Raw genomic sequence first — 22,179 nt, forward strand, 5'->3', positions numbered from 1 at the left:
CGGCCTGAAATCAGAGAAACCGGGGTGCTTACCTTTTTCTCTGATCATTTTCGTTGCCTTTTCATATGAGGCGTCCGTGGCCATGTAGGTCTCCATGTATCTCTCTGCCTTGTTGTCTTGCAGGCAGTAGAGATCTCCGGCCACCAACTGCAGGATCCCTCTCAGGAAGGTAATGAAAAAGGATTTCGCAGTTGGCATCATCTCTGTTTTCTTGGTCCAGTGGAACCGGATCAGTGTCTTCTTGTCTGCCATCTGGAAAGGAGAAAAAAGAAAAAAGGAGAGAAAGAGAGAGAGCAAGGTCCTGTGGAGAGGAGGGTTTAGCTGCTAAAGGAGCAGCGAGGGAGCCCTGGCCTTTGTCCTTGTGGGCAAAGCCCAGCTAGGTGCAGGCGCAGGAGGAGAGAGAGAGAGGGAGCGGATAATGCTTCCGAGTCTCCAGGAAGAAACTAAGAACTGCGGGCAGGCCACGAGTACCTACTCCCCGCCAAGAGGCCAAGGAGGCAGAGAGAGAGAGAAGAAGCGGATAGCGCTTCCGAGTCTCGAGGAAGAAAGCAAGCACTGCGGGCAGGCCACGAGTACCTACTCCCAGCCAAGAGGCCAAGGAGGCGGAGCAAGAGAAAGGGGGAGGGGAGAGGAGAGAGCAGAGAGAGAGAACGTTGCTGCCGGATCCCACCCAGCTCAGCTGCTGCTTGGCCTTAACCCCCTAGGCTCAACCTAGGGCGATACCAGCTCAAGCACTCTTCAGGATCTTCGATCGCCTTCTAGAACTTTGGAAAGACAGGAACTACGGGCATGCCACTTGAACTTGATCTTAGCCAAAAGGCCGATAAAATTGGATTCCAGCTCACTGGCCCTGCAAAACTTAGTTCAAGACTTTAAACTCTCAGACACATATAGATGTATATATCCCACAACAGCAGGATATACATGGTCAGGGAGGAATAGCAGCTCCAGAACTGACTATTGCTTTGCCTCAGAGAGAGTGAAAGTTGTTGGGGTCACTCTTCAGCCTGTCTTCTTCTCAGATCATCAAGCTTTAGGGTGTAGAGTGGAACTCCAGGGCGGGACTTTCTCTGGCCCAGGCCTCTGGAAACTCAACACAAAGCTGCTAGAGAATGACGGGGTAGTATCCTGCTACAAGGAGAAACTATCACAGTGGCTGTCCTTGCAGTGTCTGTATGGGTCAGTAGGAGGATGGTGGGAGGAGGTGAAGGTGAGGACGAGGGTCTTTTTCATGGCTGAGGGAAGGAAGGCTGCCAGACGGAGAGGAGTGTTAGCCAGGAAACAGAGGCAGCTGCAGCGTCTCTACACGATGCTGCACAGTGGCTTCGATGTGCTCGAGGATATCACCCTTTTAAAAAAGGATGTCTGGAGCATAGCGGAAGAAAGTAGTCGAGGAGTGCTGTTAAGAAGCTGAGTGCAGTTCTTGGAAGAAAATGAGAAGTGTACTCGCTTCTTTTTCAGGAAAGTGGTAGGCTCCAAGTCTGTCATGGAACGTGTAGTTGATGAGGAGGGAAGAGAGAGTACAGAGCTGAGTGCTATCCTCTCCTGCATTGAGGCCTTCTTGTCACGGACGTCCAAGGGGCCTAACCGTAGGTAGCAGGAGGGCGGAAAAAGACCCATATGCGTAGCGGCGAGACGGGAAAAAGGCCCGGGCTCATTAGTGCAAATAGTTCAGGAATGCCGTATAGAAACCTGTGCCCTCAGGGAGCGGATGTGGGGCGCCCTGGTGCTAGGCGGGTCTCAGGACATCCAAACGTCAGTGCTGAGCGAGGACAGAGTGCAAGACCCGGAAATATTTAGCCAAAGGGAAAGAGAGGGACAGGAAAGACAGCAGACCAGAAACAAGGGACAGCACAGAGAAGGACCGCCCTCTGGCTGCATAGGGCGTGACACTTCTACACAAGACTGTACAGCTCTACAGAGGTAAAGGATGAAGAAATTCATTTTTTTACCTCAAAGCTAGAAAACATTTTGAGTGAAGAAGATAGGGAAGTACTTGAGGAGGATTTGACAGTAGAAGAGCTGAGAGGCTATTTAGAGCTTACAGAAGGGGAAAACTCCGGGTACTGACAGGCTCCCTAGAGGGGCGTCTGCTTTTACTACTTGCATGAATGAAGGCAAAAAAAAGCCAATCGATGTGAACGAACGGCGCTTTACAGAGGAGTACTGCCTGACTGGATCGTTGATGAACGACAGAGGCCACTCCGACCTCTTCTCGGTTTTCTTCAGTGACTTACTAAGGATCTTCTTCACATTCACCCATGCAGGGGAAGCCAGTTTCACCAAAGCAAACGAAGGAAAGTGCATTTCAAGCAGAGACCAGGAGGGACTTGTTTACACTGAGAGTTGTCGGAGAATGGAACAATGCGCCCAGCCCTGTTGCTGGAGCCGATTCTTGATGAGATCTTGGGCTCACTAAGAGGCCCCCGCTGGATGCTAATCTTTCTGTTGTTCTTGCAGGTCCTGCGCTGCTTTTGAGCCGACAGAGCTCGTCCTGGTCTGTCGGCACAGCCCAATTGCAAATGATCGGCTCCGCGTACAGAAGGAACGTGCGTTTGGTACAAGAGTGCATGAAGGCACCGGAAACACATTGGGAACAAATGACCGGTCGCTCAAGACCTCTGTGAAGTACAGGAGCGTGCAAAACAAGGCTGTTTCCACCCGGTCTCGAACCGTGGACCTTGCGCATGTTAGGCGAACGTGATAGCCGCTACACTACGGAAACCTGCAGGGACCGCTGCTGGTGTCTCGCTTGCGTTTCGGGCTGAGAAAGGGACGCGTCACTTTAGGAAGGGGGCGCTGGAGAGAGGAACAAAGGGCGTGATGAAACAAAATGCCGAAACCTGGGATCGAACCAGGGACCTTTAGATCTTCAGTCTAACGCTCTCCCAACTGAGCTATTTCGGCGGTGCACAGAGCCCACAGCCACCTGCTCCAGCCTTCCTGTGTTGCGGCATTAGCGCACCAAGAGGAGCGGGAGAGTGTTGCAGGAACGTCACTCAGAAGGAAAGCCACCCAGGTGCGCCCTCTGAGCTCTGTCCAGCGCATCTTCCTCGCATGGACTCCTGCCTGTGACGGGCAGGAAACAATTAGCAAGAAAGGAACGACACCCCATGGGTGTCTCATGACCACACCTTAGGTTGTGACACGTGCAGGTGTGAGGGGTTGCCGGGCTACTTTGGAGCAGAGCTCGGGCGGAGGGGGGGCGGGAAAGCAGACAAAAAGGTGACACCTCAAGGTCTGCACGATCACAGCTCTCCGCCGCCCCAGGCTTCCGCTCGATAAGCTACTGGACACACCCGCCCCTCCTCACACAGACCATGGAAAAGCCCCCGAGTGGGAGGGCTCTCTCTTCCTCCCAGGAGCTCTTGGACACGACACACAGACAGGGCGCGGGGAGCTGCCGCCTGCAAACATGGCTCCAGGCAGGACTCCACTCCGCAGGAGCTGCAGAGCAGGGGAGATGGGGGCAGCTTAGCTCCTGTGCAGAGACCTGAGCTGTTGTTGCTGCGGACGCTGTCTTTTCTGCACTCGGGGTAGGAGTGAATGTTGAGTTGCCCTTAGAAATGAAGCAGAGCACTTCAACGGCACGGGTGTGTGTGTGTGCGTGCGCCCTGGTGATTCTGGGAGACAGATCGAACCTGGGCTAAAAGAGAGGGGGCTTAGCCCTCTTCCATTTGCTAGTTCAAAGTTGTACAACCCATTTGTATCTGCTAGGCGGCGCAGTCGTCGTCCACAAAGAAGACTTTGAAAAGCGTCAAAGGCAAGTCATTCCGAGTTGGTCGTTTGTGTTTTCCGTTCAGACGCGAAATGCTGAAATGATCTCTCGGCTCCTCGGTTGTCATTTCTGCTCCGTAAAGGAATCACAGCACACGTCGCCTTCCAGCACGCTGGGTCGGGACACGATGCCGGGGGTCGGAGCGTGCGATGTCTTCCTCGTTAGTATAGTGGCAAGTATCCCCGCCTGTCACGCGGGAGCCCGGGGTTCGATTCCCCGACGGGGAGAAGCTTTTCTTTCACCTCCTTAGAGAAAGGACTGCCTTTCACTTCTCTGTTTTCTTTCACAGCGTCGTGCACCTTTTCATTGCTCTTGCTTTCAGAGCCTCCGCACGGCACACGACTCGACATCAGGAAGCACATTGAAGTGAAAGCAGGAAGCGCTGCGACATGCACTGTGCAGATCCCGCCACACTAAGAGGTGAGTGGGTCTGTTCGATGCACAAAGAACGCTTTGATAAGCGTCAAAGGCAAGTCATTCTGAGTTGGTCGTTTGTGTTTTCCGTTCAGACGCGAAATGCTGAAATGATCTCTCGGCTCCTCGGTTGTCATTTCTGCTCCGTAAACGAATCACAGCACACGTCGCCTTCCAGCACGGTGGGTCGGGACACGATACCGGGGGTTGGAGAGAGCGATGTCTTCCTCGTTAGTATAGGACCTGTAACGCGGACCTGTCACCTGTCCCCACCTGTCACGCGGAAGACCGGGGTACATCAGGACGCGCATTGAAGTGAAAGCAGGATGCGCTGTGACATGCACTGTGCAGATCCCGCCACACTAAGAGGTGAGTGGGTCTGTTCGATCACAGTGCTAGGCGAATCCCCAATCCCCTTTTGTGCGTGGCGACAAAAGAAGTCTGTTTCCGCCCGATTTCGAACCAGGGACCTTTCGCGTGTGAGGCGAACGTGATAACCACTACACTACGGAAACGGTGGTAAGAGGTGCCCAGCGGCCCAGCACTGAGCTTCGTCAATGCGATTCAGCTGCTTCCAGTGCCTTTATTGGAGTGCGCTGATGGACCGTGCTCTCTCTCCAGAGACCAGCACGCCTGTCATGGACGGAGCAGGAAAGGCGGCGCCACATTCTACAGCCCTCTCCACGCAATCGACGAAATCGGGCTACTGAAGTGGAGAAAATCGCCTCTCCAGAAAGTGCAAATATCATCTTGTATAAAACTTATTGCCGAAGGTCAGCCCTGTCTACCAGAGTAACCCTCCCACCTCCTGCAGCGATGATCAGCTCGTCTCACACGCGAGAAGTTTCGGCTGGAAACAAGCGCCCCCTCTTCTCGCACGTTTTGCACGTTCGAGTAGTTTTAATGCGGCTCCTTCGTACACGGTGCTGATCTTTTGGAAAGCAGGATTCAAAACTGACACGTTCCCATACCGGGAGTTGAACCCAGACCACCTGGGTGAAAACCAGGAATCCTAACCGATCAACCATATGGGAGCGCACAACCCCGCTGTTCCGGGCATCATGCAAGCAAACTACATAAATATGAGAAAACACGCAAGAGGTGTCACTCAGAGTGTCGAAGGGTCGATGTATACTGGGGCTCAGTTGAAATGCAACGTCAGGACTTTTCCGAATTATGTCACACGAGGAGAGCACAGCCTTTTCCGCCCTGCCACGTGTGTCTCGGTATCTCGCCGTGATCGTATAGTGCTCAGTACTTTGCGTTGTGGCCGCAACAACCCCGGTTCGAGTCGGTAGAATAGGGGCGTCTGCTTTTACTACATGCACAAATGAAGGCAAAAAAAAGCCAATCGATGTGAACGAACGGCGCTTTACAGAGGAGTACTGCCTGACTGGATCGTTGATGAACGACAGAGGCCACTCGACCTCTTCTCGGTTTTCTTCAATGACTTACTAAGGATCTTCTTCACATTCGCCCATGCAGGGGAAGCCAGTTACACCAAAGCAAATGCAGGAAAGTGCAATTCAAGCAGAGACCAGGAGGGACTTGCTTACACCGAGAGTTGTCGGAGAATGGAACAATGCACCCAGCCCTGTTGCTGGAGCCGATTCTTGATGAGATCTTGGGCTCACTAAGAAGCCCCCGCTGGATGCTAATCTTTCTGTTGTTCTTGCAGGTCCTGCGCTGCTTTTGAGCCGACAGAGCTCGTCCTGGTCTGTCGGCACAGCCCAATTGCAAATGATCGGCTCCGCGTACAGAAGGAACGTGCGTTTGGTACAAGAGTGCATGAAGGCACCGGAAACACATTGGGAACAAATGACCGGTCGCTCAAGACCTCTGTGAAGTACAGGAGCGTGCAAAACAAGGCTGTTTCCACCCGGTCTCGAACCGGGGACCTTGCGCATGTTAGGCGAACGTGATAGCCGCTACACTACGGAAACCTGCAGGGACCGCTGCTGGTGTCTCGCTTGCGTTTCGGGCTGAGAAAGGGACGCGTCACTTTAGGAAGGGGGCGCTGGAGAGAGGAACAAAGGGCGTGATGAAACAAAATGCCGAAACCTGGGATCGAACCAGGGACCTTTAGATCTTCAGTCTAACGCTCTCCCAACTGAGCTATTTCGGCGGTGCACAGAGCCCACAGCCACCTGCTCCAGCCTTCCTGTGTTGCGGCATTAGCGCACCAAGAGGAGCGGGAGAGTGTTGCAGGAACGTCACTCAGAAGGAAAGCCACCCAGGTGCGCCCTCTGAGCTCTGTCCAGCGCATCTTCCTCGCATGGACTCCTGCCTGTGACGGACAGGAAACAATTAGCAAGAAAGGAACGACACCCCATGGGTGTCTCATGACCACACCTTAGGTTGTGACACGTGCAGGTGTGAGGGGTTGCCGGGCTACTTTGGAGCAGAGCTCGGGCGGAGGGGGGGCGGGAAAGCAGACAAAGAGGTGACACCTCAAGGTCTGCACGATCACAGCTCTCCGCCGCCCCAGGCTTCCGCTCGATAAGCTACTGGACACACCCGCCCCTCCTCACACAGACCATGGAAAAGCCCCCGAGTGGGAGGGCTCTCTCTTCCTCCCAGGAGCTCTTGGACACGACACACAGACAGGGCGCGGGGAGCTGCCGCCTGCAAACATGGCTCCAGGCAGGACTCCACTCCGCAGGAGCTGCAGAGCAGGGGAGATGGGGGCAGCTTAGCTCCTGTGCAGAGACCTGAGCTGTTGTTGCTGCGGACGCTGTCTTTTCTGCACTCGGGGTAGGAGTGAATGTTGAGTTGCCCTTAGAAATGAAGCAGAGCACTTCAACGGCACGGGTGTGTGTGTGTGCGTGCGCCCTGGTGATTCTGGGAGACAGATCGAACCTGGGCTAAAAGAGAGGGGGCTTAGCCCTCTTCCATTTGCTAGTTCAAAGTTGTACAACCCATTTGTATCTGCTAGGCGGCGCAGTCGTCGTCCACAAAGAAGACTTTGAAAAGCGTCAAAGGCAAGTCATTCCGAGTTGGTCGTTTGTGTTTTCCGTTCAGACGCGAAATGCTGAAATGATCTCTCGGCTCCTCGGTTGTCATTTCTGCTCCGTAAAGGAATCACAGCACACGTCGCCTTCCAGCACGCTGGGTCGGGACACGATGCCGGGGGTCGGAGCGTGCGATGTCTTCCTCGTTAGTATAGTGGCAAGTATCCCCGCCTGTCACGCGGGAGCCCGGGGTTCGATTCCCCGACGGGGAGAAGCTTTTCTTTCACCTCCTTAGAGAAAGGACTGCCTTTCACTTCTCTGTTTTCTTTCACAGCGTCGTGCACCTTTTCATTGCTCTTGCTTTCAGAGCCTCCGCACGGCACACGACTCGACATCAGGAAGCACATTGAAGTGAAAGCAGGAAGCGCTGCGACACGCACTGTGCAGATCCCGCCACACTAAGAGGTGAGTGGGTCTGTTCGATGCACAAAGAACGCTTTGATAAGCGTCAAAGGCAAGTCATTCTGAGTTGGTCGTTTGTGTTTTCCGTTCAGACGCGAAATGCTGAAATGATCTCTCGGCTCCTCGGTTGTCATTTCTGCTCCGTAAACGAATCACAGCACACGTCGCCTTCCAGCACGGTGGGTCGGGACACGATACCGGGGGTTGGAGAGAGCGATGTCTTCCTCGTTAGTATAGGACCTGTAACGCGGACCTGTCACCTGTCCCCACCTGTCACGCGGAAGACCGGGGTACATCAGGACGCGCATTGAAGTGAAAGCAGGATGCGCTGTGACATGCACTGTGCAGATCCCGCCACACTTAGAGGTGAGTGGGTCTGTTCGATCACAGTGCTAGGCGAATCCCCAATCCCCTTTTGTGCGTGGCGACAAAAGAAGTCTGTTTCCGCCCGATTTCGAACCAGGGACCTTTCGCGTGTGAGGCGAACGTGATAACCACTACACTACGGAAACGGTGGTAAGAGGTGCCCAGCGGCCCAGCACTGAGCTTCGTCAATGCGATTCAGCTGCTTCCAGTGCCTTTATTGGAGTGCGCTGATGGACCGTGCTCTCTCTCCAGAGACCAGCACGCCTGTCATGGACGGAGCAGGAAAGGCGGCGCCACATTCTACAGCCCTCTCCATGCAATCGACGAAATCGGGCTACTGAAGTGGAGAAAATCGCCTCTCCAGAAAGTGCAAATATCATCTTGTATAAAACTTATTGCCGAAGGTCAGCCCTGTCTACCAGAGTAACCCTCCCACCTCCTGCAGCGATGATCAGCTCGTCTCACACGCGAGAAGTTTCGGCTGGAAACAAGCGCCCCCTCTTCTCGCACGTTTTGCACGTTCGAGTAGTTTTAATGCGGCTCCTTCGTACACGGTGCTGATCTTTTGGAAAGCAGGATTCAAAACTGACACGTTCCCATACCGGGAGTTGAACCCAGGCCACCTGGGTGAAAACCAGGAATCCTAACCGATCAACCATATGGGAGCGCACAACCCCGCTGTTCCGGGCATCATGCAAGCAAACTACATAAATATGAGAAAACACGCAAGAGGTGTCACTCAGAGTGTCGAAGGGTCGATGTATACTGGGGCTCAGTTGAAATGCAACGTCAGGACTTTTCCGAATTATGTCACACGAGGAGAGCACAGCCTTTTCCGCCCTGCCACGTGTGTCTCGGTATCTCGCCGTGATCGTATAGTGCTCAGTACTTTGCGTTGTGGCCGCAACAACCCCGGTTCGAGTCGGTAGAATAGGGGCGTCTGCTTTTACTACATGCACAAATGAAGGCAAAAAAAAGCCAATCGATGTGAACGAACGGCGCTTTACAGAGGAGTACTGCCTGACTGGATCGTTGATGAACGACAGAGGCCACTCGACCTCTTCTCGGTTTTCTTCAATGACTTACTAAGGATCTTCTTCACATTCGCCCATGCAGGGGAAGCCAGTTACACCAAAGCAAATGCAGGAAAGTGCAATTCAAGCAGAGACCAGGAGGGACTTGCTTACACCGAGAGTTGTCGGAGAATGGAACAATGCACCCAGCCCTGTTGCTGGAGCCGATTCTTGATGAGATCTTGGGCTCACTAAGAAGCCCCCGCTGGATGCTAATCTTTCTGTTGTTCTTGCAGGTCCTGCGCTGCTTTTGAGCCGACAGAGCTCGTCCTGGTCTGTCGGCACAGCCCAATTGCAAATGATCGGCTCCGCGTACAGAAGGAACGTGCGTTTGGTACAAGAGTGCATGAAGGCACCGGAAACACATTGGGAACAAATGACCGGTCACTCAAGACCTCTGTGAAGTACAGGAGCGTGCAAAACGAGGCTGCTTCCACCCGGTCTCGAACCGGGGATTTTTCCGCATGTGAGGCAAACGTGATAACCGCTGCACTACGGAAACAGTGTGAAAAGGGACGCCCCGGGAGTGAGTATTCAACCTTATTGCATTACTGCTCCCAACCAGTTTATATCAATTTAATTCCTAAGGGTTATGTACTTGTTTTGAGTATCTCATGTAGAAGTTGTAAACAAGTTCAATTACGAAATAGTCTAAATGAATGATATACCGAACTTATGTCCTCTTGATATGTGTAACTCTTTGTAACTGAATGAATTTATATCTTTTGTATTCTGATAACCCATACGATAAGATCTGTTAGGTTTGCATGCATATTCTATATATTAACAAATGTATCCTCGTGTATTTGTACCTGTGTGTGCGTTGTTTGAGTTATGTCGCATGGTTGGATTCTAAGACCATTAAAAGAATCAATTTTGTGATTTACTGCCACAAAAATAATTGTCCCAGTAAATGCCCAAACCCCTACAGAACTGGTGCCTCGTGAGAGAACACTACAACAGTGTGTGATATCCTGTCCCAGCCTGTGGAGCAGACAGCGAGCCTGTCTCTTAATAATACTAATAATACAGTGTGTGTGAATACAGTGTTATCTCCTGTCTCAGCCTGGGGAACACTGAGCCTGTCTCTCAATACTAATTATACAGTGTGTCATTTCCTGCCCCAGTCAGAGGAACAGACAGTGAGCCCGTCTCTCAATAATAATAATACAGTGTGTGATCTCCTTTCCCAACCTGAGGAACAGACAAGAATGAGCCAGTCTCTCAATAATAATAAAGCAGATTATGATCTGCTGTCCCAGCCTAAGGAACAGTCAGGAAAGAGCAGGTCTCTCTATAACAATAATACAGTTTGTGATCTCCTGTCCCAGCCTGGGGAACACTGAGCCTGTCTCTCAATACTAATAATACAGAGTATGACCTCCTGTCCCAGCCTGGGGAACAGTGAGCTTGTCTCTCAATAATAATAATAATACAGTGTGTCATTTCCTGTCCCAGCCTGAGGAACAGTGAGCCTGTCAATCAATAATAATACAGTATGTGATGTCCTGTCTCCGCCTGAGGAACAGAGAGTAAGCCTGTCTCTCTATAACAATAATACAGTTTGTGATCTCCTGTCCCAGCCTGAGGAACAGACAGTGAGCCTGTCTCTCAATAATAATAATACAGAGTATGACCTCCTGTCCCAGCCTGGGGAACAGTGAGCTTGTCTCTCAATAATAATAATACAGTGTCTGATCTCCTGTCCCAGCCTGAGGAACAATAAGCCTGTCAATCAATAATAATACAGTATGTGATGTCCTGTCTCCGCCTGAGGAACAGAGAGTAAGCCTGTCTCTCAATAATAATAATTCAGTGTGTGATCTCCTGTACTAGCCTGAGGAATAGACAGCGAGCCTGTCTCTCAATAATGATAACCTAGTGTGGAATGTCCTGTCCCAGTCTGAAGGACAAACAGTGAGCATGTCCCTCAGTAATAATAGAACAGTGTGTGATCTCCAGTCCCAGCAGGAGGAACAGACAGTGAGTCTGTATCTCAATAATAATAATACAGTGTGTGATCTCCTGTCCAAGCCTGGCGAACACTGAGGCTGTCTCTCAATACTAATAATACAGTGTGTGATATCCTGCCCCAGCCTGAGGAACAGACAGTGAGCCTGTCTCTCAATAATAATAATACAGTGTGTGATTTCCTGTCCCAGCCTGGGGAACAGTGAACCAGATACTCAATAATAATAATACAGTGTTATCTCCTGTCTCAGCCTGGGGAACACTGAGCCTGTCTCTCAATACTAATTATACATTGTGTCATTTCCTGCCCCAGTCAGAGGAACAGACAGTGAGCCCGTCTCTCAATAATAATAATACAGTGTGTGATCTCCTTTCCCAACCTGAGGAACAGACAAGAATGAGCCAGTCTCTCAATAATAATAAAGCAGATTATGATCTGCTGTCCCAGCCTAAGGAACAGTCAGGAAAGAGCAGGTCTCTCTATAACAATAATACAGTTTGTGATCTCCTGTCCCAGCCTGAGGAACAGACAGTGAGCCTGTCTCTCAATAATAATACAGAGTATGACCTCCTGTCCCAGCCTGGGGAACAGTGAGCTTGTCTCTCAATAATAATAATACAGTGTGTCATTTCCTGTCCCAGGCTGAGGAACAGTGAGCTTGTCTCTCAATAATAATAATAATACAGTTTGAACTCCTGTCCCAGCCTGAGGAACAGTGAGCCTGTCTCTCAATAATAAAAATACAATGTGTGATCTCCTGTCCCAGCCTGGGGAACACTGAGGCTTTCTCTCAATACTAATAATACAGTGTGTGATATCCTACCCTAGCCTGAGGAACAGACAGTGAGCCTGTCTCTCAATAATAATAATCCAGTGTGTGATCTCCTGTTCAAGCCCAAGCGAAGACAGTGAGCCTATCTGTCAATAATAGTAATTCAGTGTGTGATCTCCTGTCCCAGCCTGAGAAACAGACAATGAGCCTGTCTCTCAATAATAATAATACAGCGTGTGATCTCCTGTCCCAGCCTGAGGAACAGACAGTGAGCCTGCCTCTCAATAATAATAATACAATGTGTGATCTCCTGTCCCATTCTGAGGAACAGACAGTCAGCCTATCTGTCAATAATAATAATACAATATGTGATGTCCTGTCTCAGCCTGTGGAACAGAGAGTAAGCCTGTCTCTCAATAATAATAATACAGTGTGTGATCTCCTGTCCCAGCCTGGGGAACAGTGAGCCAGACTCTCAGTAATAATAATACAGTGTGATCTACTGTCCCAGCATGAGGAACAGTGAGCCTGTCTCTCAATAATAATAATACAGTATGTGACCAACTGTCCCAGACTGAGGAAATGACAGTGAGTCTGTCTCTCAATAATAATAATACAGTGTGAATTCCTGTCTCAGCTTGTGGAACATACAGTGAGCCTGTCTCTCTATAATAATAATATAATGTATGACCTCCTGTCCCAGCCTGGGGAATATACAGTGAGCCTGTCTCACTATAATAATAATACAGTGTCTGATCTCCTGTCCCAGCCTGAGGAACAATAAGCCTGTCAATCAATAATAATACAGTATGTGATGTCCTGTCTCCGCCTGAGGAACAGAGAGTAAGCCTGTCTCTCAATAATAATAATTAAGAGTGGGATCTCCTGTCCCAGTCTGATGAACAGACAGTGAGCCTCTCTCTCAATAATTATAATACAGTGTGTGATCTCCTGTCCCAGCCTGAGGAACAAACAGTGAGCCTGTCTCAAAATAATAATAATACAGTGTGGGATCTCCTGTCCCAGCCTGGGGAACAGTGTGCCAGACTCTCAATAATATTAATAATAATAATACAATGTGATCTACTGTCCCAGATTGAGGAACAGACAGTGAGCCTGTCTCAATAATAATACAGTGTGTGACCATCTGTCCCAGACCGAGGAAAATACAGTGAGTCTGTCTCTAAATAATTATAATAATACAGTGTGGGATCTCCTGTCCCAGCCTGGGGAACAGACAGTGAGCCTGTCTCTCAATAATAATAATACAGTGTGTGATCTCCTGTCCCAGACTGAGGAACAGACAGTGAGACTGTCTCTCAATAATTATAATAATACTGTGTGAGCTCCTGACCCAGCCTGGGGAACATACAGTGAGCCTGTCTCTCTATAATAATAATTCAGTGTGGGATCTCCTGTCCAACTCTGAGGAACAGACAGTGAGCCTGTCTCTAAATAATAATAATACAGTGTGTGATCCTCTGTCCCAGCCTGAGGAACAGACAGTGAGCTTGTCTCTCAATAATAATAATACAGTGTGTGATCTCCTGTCCCAGCCTGAGGAACAGTGAGCCTGTCAATCAATAATAATACAGTATGTGATGTCCTGTCTCAGCTTGAGGAACAGAGAGTAAGCCTGTCTCTCAATAATAATAATACAGTGTGATCTACTGTCCCAGCCTGAGGTACAGACAGTGAGCCTGTCTCTCAATAATAATATAGTGTGTGACCACCTTCTGTGGTCTGTTTCAAATCCGCCCGCGGTGAGACACCGAGGAGAAATGAAGAGCCCCAGTCGCGCTAGAAAATCACCCGGGAAAGAGACTTTCAATGTAGGAAAAAAAAGTCGTTAGTAACAGACATAATATGTTTGTTTTGTTTTTTTTAATCGCTGCGATGTGTGACTAAGCTCATACGACTAAGAGTTGCCCCCTTTGTCTAGATCTGGTAACCTGCTCGTCGCTGGTGGGCCAGATCGTGTCCCCCGTCACTACACTGGGGCATTAAGACCCTCACAGACCGCAGGGTGAGTGCCCCCTGCTGGCCCCACTGAGAGGTCGAATCCCACCTCCTCCGCTCTCTGCGAAAAGCAGTATCTTCAGGCCCTGACATCCCACCCCTGCCACTCCCTGCGTAAAGAAGTGTCGTATGGCCCTGACATCACACCCCCACCACTCTCTGCGGAAAGCACTGTCGTATAGCCCTGACACCCAACCCTCCACTCTCTGCATTAAGCACTGTCGTATAGCCCTGACACCCACCCCTCCACTCTTTGAATAAAGCAGTGTCGTCAGGCCCTGACATCCCACCCCCGCCACTGTCTACGTAAAGTAGTATCGTCAGGGCCTGACATCCCACTCCCACCACTCTCTGTGTAAAGTAGTGTCATATGGCCCTGACACCAATCCCTCCACTCTCTGCATAAAGCAGTGTCTTATGGCCCTGAAACCCTCCCCTCCACTCTCTACATAAAGCAGTGTTGTCAAGCCCTGACATCCCTCCCCCGCCACTCTCTGTGTAAAGCACTGTCGTATGGCCCTGACATCACACCCCCACCACTCTCTGTGTAAAGCACTGCCGTATAACCCTGACACCCTCCCCTCCACACTCTGCGTTAAGCTGTGTTGTCAGGCCCTGATATCCCACCCCCGCCACTCTCTGTGTAAAGCAGTGTCATATGGCCCTGACATCACACCCCCACCACTCTCTGTAGAGCACTGCTGTATGGCCCTGACATCACACCCCCACCACTCTCTGCGGAAAGCACTGTCATATAGCCCTGACACCCACCCCTCCATTTTTTGCATAAAGCAGTGTCGTCAAGCCCTGCCACTCTCTGCGTAAAGAAGTGTCGTATGGCCCTGACATCCCACCCCCACCACTAACTGTGTAAAGTAGCATCGTCAGGCCCTGACATCCCACCCCTGCCACTCCCTGCATATAGAAGTGTCGTATGGCCCTGACATCACACCCCCACCACTCTCTGCCGAAAGCACTGTCGTATAGCCCTGACATCCCACCCCTCCACTCTCTGCATAAAGCAGTGTCGTCAAGCCCTGACATCCCACCCCCGTCACTCTCTGTGTAAAGCAGTGTCATATGGCCCTGACATCCCACCCCCACCACTCTCTGTGTAAAGCACTGTCGTATGGCCCTGACATCACACCCCCACCACTCTCTGCGGAAAGCACTGTCGTATAGCCTTGACACCCACCTCTCCACTCTCTGTGTAAAGGTGTAAAGCAGTGTCATCTAGCCCTGACACCCACGCCTCCATTCTCTGCATAAAGCAGTGTCGTCAGGCCCTGACATCCCACCCCTCCACTCTCTGCGTAATGCGGTATCGTCAGGCCTTGACATCCAACCCCCGCCACTCTCTGCGTAAAGCAGACATGTTACAGACATTTACAACAAAGACATATTATAAAATATTGACATATACTGTAGGCGGCTGGAGCATTATTGGGAGACAGACTCACTGTTCCTCAGGCTGTGACAGGAGATCACATACTGGGCTGCCAGATCAACTGAGTTCCCTCCTCCCTCTCCCAGTAGGATTGGGACCCGTTGTGATTCTGGCAGGTGTGGGAACTCTGGGATTAGATTCCTGAATTTCGGGAAGAATGTTTCTCTAATCCCAGAGTATCTGTCACAGTGCAGTAGGAAGTGCACCTCTGTCTCTATTTCTCCCCGCTGGCAGTGGGAGCATAGCCTGTCCTCTCTGGGCAGCCAGGTCTGCCTGTGTCGCCCAGTTTCTATGGCCAGGTTGTGGTCACTGAGCCTGTACTTCGTCAGGGTCTGTTTCTGTTTGTTATTTTTTATTTTGGTCAAATATTCAGCTAGTGTGTATTGTCTGTTTAAGGTTCTGTAGCATTCCAGTTTATGTTGTGTTTGTGTGTGTGTGTCCCAGTGTGTGAGATATTGCTGTTTGATCTGTGCTGTGATGTGCTTGAGTCTGGGTTGTGGTGCTCTAGCAGTGCTGTCCTGAGGCTGGTTAGTGTCGGTGTCACTCACTGCGAGTGTGATTTCAGCAGAGTCTCTGTACTCTTGGGACACTTGACTCACCTGTCTCTCTCTTTCTCTCCCTGTGCTGTCCCTCTCCTGCCCCCTCTCTCCCTCCTCGGACTCCAGCTGGAGGAGGTCCAATCACCACCTCCTGTGAGACAGAAGAAAAAGAAGGTGGGTAATGCTCTGATCCTCTCTTTACTCCTGTCCAGTGTCCAGTCAGTGTCCAGTCAGTGTGTCTGTATGAACCCCTCTCTCTCTCAGTGCAGTGTTCATGTACTGGAGTGTCCAGTCAGTGTGTCTGTATGAACCCCTCTCTCTCTCAGTGCAGTGTTCATGTACTGGAGTGTCCAGTCATGTGTCTGTATGAACACCTCTCTCTCTCTCAGTGCAGTGTTCATGTCCTGGAGTGTCCAGTCCGACTCTTAACGTGACTCTCCTGTCTCTGCCTCAGAAGCGCTGATGCGTCTTTTTGAAGTCCCTGAGCTGCGTGTCAGTGGAGACAGAAGATCAGGACGAGCCGATGGAGGCGGCGGAGACCGTAGCTCAGGAGAGGAAGAGCGAGGGAGAGGAGGAGCAGGCTGCCGGGAAGGACAAGAAGAGGAAGAGGAGGTGCAGGTGAGCAGACAGGGGGGCGCCGCCCGGTCGTGTCTGTGATTCAAGGAGGAGTCTCCTCTTGCTGTTTGATGTCATGGTGACGTCTGTGTCTGTGTCCCTCACACCTGCAATAACAATATTCTTTCCAGGTTCCTTTCCTGGTTCTGTGCCAGCTAAGATCTGGACTGGACTAGACTGGACTGGACTGGAGCTGAGGGACGCCAGACTGGACTGCACTGAAGCTGAGGGGCCCCAGACTGGACTGGACAGGAGCTGAGGGACACCAGACTGGACTGGACTGGAGCCTAGGGACACCAGACTGGACTGGACCGGAGCTGAGAGACACCAGACTGGACTGCACCGGAGCTGAGAAACACCAGACTGGACTGGACTGGAGCTGAGGGGCCCCAGACTGGACTGGACTGGAGCTGAGAGACACCAGACTGGACTGGACTGGAGCTGAGGGACCCCAGACTGTGCTGGACCGAAGCTGAGGGACCCCAGTCTGGACTGAAGCTGAGGGACTCCAGACTGTGCTGGACCGAAGCTGAGGGACCCCAGTCTGTGCTGGGCCGAAGCTGAGGGACACCAGACGGTGCTGGACCGAAGCTGAGGGACCCCAGTCTGTGCTGGACCGAAGCTGAGGGACCCCAGTCTGGACTGCACTGGAGCTGAGGGACACCAGGTTGGACTGGAGCTGAGGGGCCCCAGACTGGACTGGACTGAAGCTGAGGGGCCCCATTCTGGACTGGACTGAAACTGAGGGACCCCAGACCCCGGTCTGGACTGAAGCTTGTAATTTTTGTTCTTTTGTTAAGCATCAATAAAAAATTAAAAAAAAAATCTGTTTAGCTTTTGGTTTTTTCCCTCCCCCCCCCCCCCCCAAAGTTGCTGCTGGGAGAGGTGTGAGTGGGGCCAGCAGGGGGCGCTCTCACCCTGCGGTCTGTGTGGGTCCTGATGCCCCAGTATAGTGACGGGGGACACTGGACTGTAAACAGGCGCCGTCCTTCGGATGAGACGTCAAACCAAGGTCCTGACTCTCTGTGCTCGTTAACAATCCCGGGGTGTTTCTGGAGAAGAGTAGTGGTGTTACCCCAGTATCCTGGCCTGATTCCCCCCTTGGTCTTGACCCATCATGGCCTCCTAATCACCCCCCTCTCTGAACTGGCTCCATCCCTCTGCTCTCCTCCCCACTGAGAGCTGCTGTGTGCTGAGCAGACTGGAGCATCATCCAGGTAGGGGCTGCACACTGGGGGGGCTGGAGGGGATCCCCCTGACCTGGGAGGAGCTCTGAGTGGAGAGTCCAGACTTATTAATTATTATTATTATTCGTGCTGCACTGGGCTTCAGTTCTGGCAGTGAGAGGGGGACTCTGTGATCAGTACAGATACTTATGACTGTATAATAATACACGATAGAAATGGAAAACAGGGTAGCGCTGTAGTCCCTTCGAAACGTTTTGAACTGCCAGAAGAAGATTTCACAACCCGGACTCGTGAAGGTACAGGTCTTCTCCCATCGTCCGGAGCAAGGTGTATTGTGTCCTGGTGATTTCTCCCGTTTTGAACGGAGTTTAATGTCTTGTTTCTACTTTATTAGAGAGAGGCACTGAACATCCTCTGATGGACTGGTGTCCTGTCCAGGGTGTGTGAGTGTGTGTGTCCTGTGATGGACTGCTGTCCTGTCCAGGGTGTGTGAGTGTGTGTGTGTCCTGTGATGGACTGCTGTCCTGTCCAGGGTTTGTGAGTGTGTGTGTGTCCTGTGATGGACTGGTGTCCTGTCCAGGGTGTGTGTGTGTACTGTGATGGACTTGTATCCTGTGAAGGACTGGTGTCCTGTCCAGGGTGTGTGTGCGTCCTGTGATGGACTGGTGGATCACAATATTAATTCTCCTCCTTGATTCCCTCCTTCATCGCCAGAGTGAAAGCGGGACACGGCAGTAAAAGCTCAGCCCTGCGGGTGGTGGTCCTCTCGGCCACACGGGGGCGCTGTGGCTCCACGGGGGGGGGGGGGGGGTTATGTTCAAGTCCCGCTGGGAATCGCACCGACGCGGCGGAGTTCGTAAACGTCCCAGACACCAAGGAAACGAGAGAGAGAAAAAAGGTCGTTTTCGGGGTTCAAGAAGCAACCCCGAGATTCAGGGAGTTTCCCCGCTGAGCTTACTCTGCCGAAAACACACAGGTTTTATTTTTTTCCCGTGCCCCCCCTCACACAGGCCGTTTTTGTAGCGTGAAGTTATGTTTTTTTGCGCGGCGGTCGGTGAGGGGCGAAATTGTATTTATTTTTTTACCACGGTCTGAAACAGAAACGGCCGGGTGGTGTTGTAGAGAGGTTGACGTGCCTGGTTTTCCTCGTCTCCGAAGCCCGTTTTTTTGGGGGGGGTCGTGAGGTCCCACGCAGCGCTCGGAAAAGAAAATCTCTTTTCCCCGCAGGACGGGGGGGGGGGAACCCGTGTTTTTTGGACGTGGCGTGGCCCGAAATTTCCGCCCTTGGCCGCTAGAGGGGGGTGGAGGTTGGTCTTTCTTTGACTTGGGGGTAGGGGGGGTGCTAATTTCACTGAACCATACCTAACGGAAACCCGTGTTGGACGTGGGGGTGCTGAATGCGCCCTCGACGTGATTTTGTTTTTAAATTCAAGTGCAGCTTTTGTAACCCTTGGGCCGGAAACACCTGGACCCGTTTCCCCTGCCTGTCCGAGGTGGCGACTACCGGGGTCGTACAGGGACACCCGGCTGGCCGCTGAGAGTTGGAAAAATAAAATGTCCACCTAAAAAAAAAACAACCGCGAAAAATGTCGGCCATTTTTGTTTCGCGGCCGAGCCGTGAGCGCGTCGGGGGCGACATCACGGGGGCGTCACAATGAGCCGCCTGACGTCACAGAGCGGCGGAATCTAGCTGGGGGCGGCGCTGGAGCCCCGTGAGCTTAGAGGAGTGAAGAGAGAGGAGGAGGAAAGGACTATATAGCGCTTTCTAAACACGTGTTTCTTCCAAAAAAGATTCGTGGGTTACTTCGACTTCAATCAAATAATAGTTCCAGCTTCAGATTCACTCTGAAGTATCCCCGTGAAATCGGCAAGTCAGTTAAAAATGCCGCTGTCGAGAAATAACAAAATAAGTTGAGAAATAAGTTGGTTTTTTTTTCCCGTTACTCCACTCTTATGGGTGTGATCGTGCTGTAAAAAGATATTGAGAGGAGGTGCACCTCTACACAGAGAGTGGTGGGGGTGGGGAACAAGCTGCCCAGCCCTGTGGTTGAAGCCGATACCCTGGCTTCTCTCCAGACACAGCTGGGTGAGCTCCTCCAGTCAGGACAGGAGGCTCTACTATACACAGAGGGGGGCGGGGGTGGGGAACAAGCCGCCCAGCTGTGTGGCTCCGCCCCCTCCCCTCCCCTCTGTGACTCTGCTTGTCTCGGCAGGGCGATGGACCGACAGAGATGCCGCACGGCCGTGCGCGGTCGCAGCAGGACCCGGGCCCGGCGAGGCGTCGTAAGTCCACCCCTCCCGCCCGCCGTCCAGCGTCCAGCGTCCAGCCCTCCTCCGACTGGCCTCTCCGCCCCCAGCAGCGCTCGCTGTATTATAATAATAATAATAAACTTCACTGATAGAGCACCTTTCACACACATAGCAGCGCAAAGCGCTTGACAGACCAGGTCTCAAGGTAACACCTCCAGACGAGGAGAGACACTTCCAGTGGTGATCTTGACTGAGGACACACCTCGGCTCAAGAGACAGGGTCGCGGGTCCGAGGAAAACCAAGCTGCAGGTCCATTATGGCCTTCTGAGAGCACAGATTGCCTCTGGACGTCCTACACTCTTCCTGGACACACTGTAGAGACTCACCTGTCCAGACTCTCACTGGACACACTGTAGAGACTCACCTGTCCAGACTCTTACTGGACACACTGTACACACTCACCTGTCCAGACTCTCACTGGACACACTGTAGAGACTCACCTGTCCAGACTCTTACTGGACACACTGTACACACTCACCTGTCCAGACTCTTCCTGGACACACTGTAGAGACTCACCTGTCCAGACTCTCACTGGACACACTGTACACACTCACCTGTCCACACTCTCACTGGACACACTGTAGAGACTCACCTGTCCGGACTCTCACTGGACACACTGTAGAGACTCACCTGTCCAGACTCTCACTGGACACACTGTACACACTCACCTGTCCAGACTCTTACTGGACACACTGGTCAGACTCACCTGTCCAGACTCTCACTGGACACATTGTAGAGACTCACCTGTCCAGACTCTTACTGGACACACTGGTAAGACTCACCTGTCCACACTCTCACTGGACACACTGTAGAGACTCACCTGTCCACACTCTCACTGGACACACTGTAGAGACTGCCCAAGGCCCCTAGTCTCGACACGACTGGGCTGGGCTATTTGGTCAGAGCTGTCTCGGAGATGGGCTGTTTGGCGTCTTCACAGGTCACACCGGTCAGGCCGAACCCGGACTGGCAGCGGGAGAGGTCCCGGCCCAAGTCCCGGTGTTTTTCCGTAAGTCTGACCCGGTCGCCTTCCGCGAGACTGGACCGGCCGCCCTGTGGTGGGCCCGGTGCCCCACATCTACCCTACAGCTCCCCCCACTGACCCCTAAACTCCCGATACCCTACAGCTCCCCCCACTGACCCCTAAACTCCCGATACGCTACAGCTCCCCACACTGACCCCTAAACTCCCGATACCCTACAGCTCCACACTCTGACCCCTAAACTCCCGATACCCTACAGCTCCCCACACTGACCCCTAAACTCCCGATACCCTACAGCTCCCCACTCTGACCCCTAAACTCCCGATACCCTACAGCTCCCCACTCTGACCCCTAAACTCCCGATACCCTACAGCTCCCCACTCTGACCCCTAAACTCCCGATACCCTACAGCTCCCCACTCTGGCCCCTAAACTCCCGATACCCTACAGCTCCCCACTCTGACCCCCACAGTCGTGATGGCCGAGAGGTCTCTGCTTGCTGTAGTGATTGAGTGAGCTCTGTGGACCTAACCTCTGTCTTGTGTCCTCGTTTCCAGCATCTCCTAGTGGTCCGTCATTTCACCAGAGCTGAAGGTGAGATCTGGGGAGGAGACAGAGCACCCCCTAACACCCCTGAGCTAGGTTACAGGGTAAGACAGCTTCTTACTGTTGGACACACCTGTCCACACTCTTTCTGGACACACTGGACACACTCGCCTGTCCGGACTCTTACTGGACACACTGGACACACTCGCCTGTCCGGACTCTTACTGGACACACTGTACACACCCACCTGTCCAGACTCTTACTGGACACACTGTACACAACCACCTGTCCAGACTCTCACTAGACACACTGTCCACACTCACCTGTCTGGGCTCTTATTGGACACACTGTACACACCCACCTGTCCAGACTCTCACTGGACACACTGTCCACACTCACCTGTCTGGGCTCTTATTGGACACACTGTCCACACTCACCTGTCCAGACTCTCACTGGACACACTGTACACACTCACCTGTCCACACTCTCACTGGACACACTGGACACACTCACCTGTCCAGACTCTTACTGGACACACTGTACACACTCACCTGTCCAGACTCTTACTGGACACACTGTACACACTCACCTGTCCAGGCGTAGTCTCTGCTCCTCATCCCCCCTGCGTTGTGTCTCCCTCTCTCCCCGCTGGACAGAATCCCGTGGTGTCTTCGTGTTTCCCCGAGCTCGTCCAGAAGCTGGAGAGGGCGGCCGAGCTGCAGCTGGAGCTCCCGGGGTCGCCCGGC

At 52.2% G+C, this 22,179-nt stretch overlaps 1 long non-coding RNA gene and 4 other non-coding genes across 6 annotated transcripts in view; 2 read left to right on the forward strand and 3 right to left on the reverse strand.

The window, feature by feature from the left end:
* The window catches only part of LOC148670536 (uncharacterized), a 408,685-nt gene that overhangs the window by 137,270 nt on the left and 249,236 nt on the right, over positions 1-22,179 (reverse strand). The window lies entirely within an intron of this gene.
* Positions 2,835-2,907, reverse strand: trnaf-gaa (transfer RNA phenylalanine (anticodon GAA)). The gene has a single exon. It is a non-coding gene; the product is annotated as a tRNA-Phe (tRNA).
* trnad-guc (transfer RNA aspartic acid (anticodon GUC)) lies at positions 3,934-4,005 on the forward strand. The gene has a single exon. It is a non-coding gene; the product is annotated as a tRNA-Asp (tRNA).
* trnaf-gaa (transfer RNA phenylalanine (anticodon GAA)) lies at positions 6,245-6,317 on the reverse strand. The gene has a single exon. It is a non-coding gene; the product is annotated as a tRNA-Phe (tRNA).
* trnad-guc (transfer RNA aspartic acid (anticodon GUC)) lies at positions 7,344-7,415 on the forward strand. Its single transcript has one exon. It is a non-coding gene; the product is annotated as a tRNA-Asp (tRNA).

This window comes from Lepisosteus platostomus, chromosome 5 (assembly GCF_059453375.1).
Source record: "Lepisosteus platostomus isolate fLepPlt1 chromosome 5, fLepPlt1.hap1, whole genome shotgun sequence".
Lineage (NCBI taxonomy): Eukaryota > Metazoa > Chordata > Actinopteri > Semionotiformes > Lepisosteidae > Lepisosteus > Lepisosteus platostomus.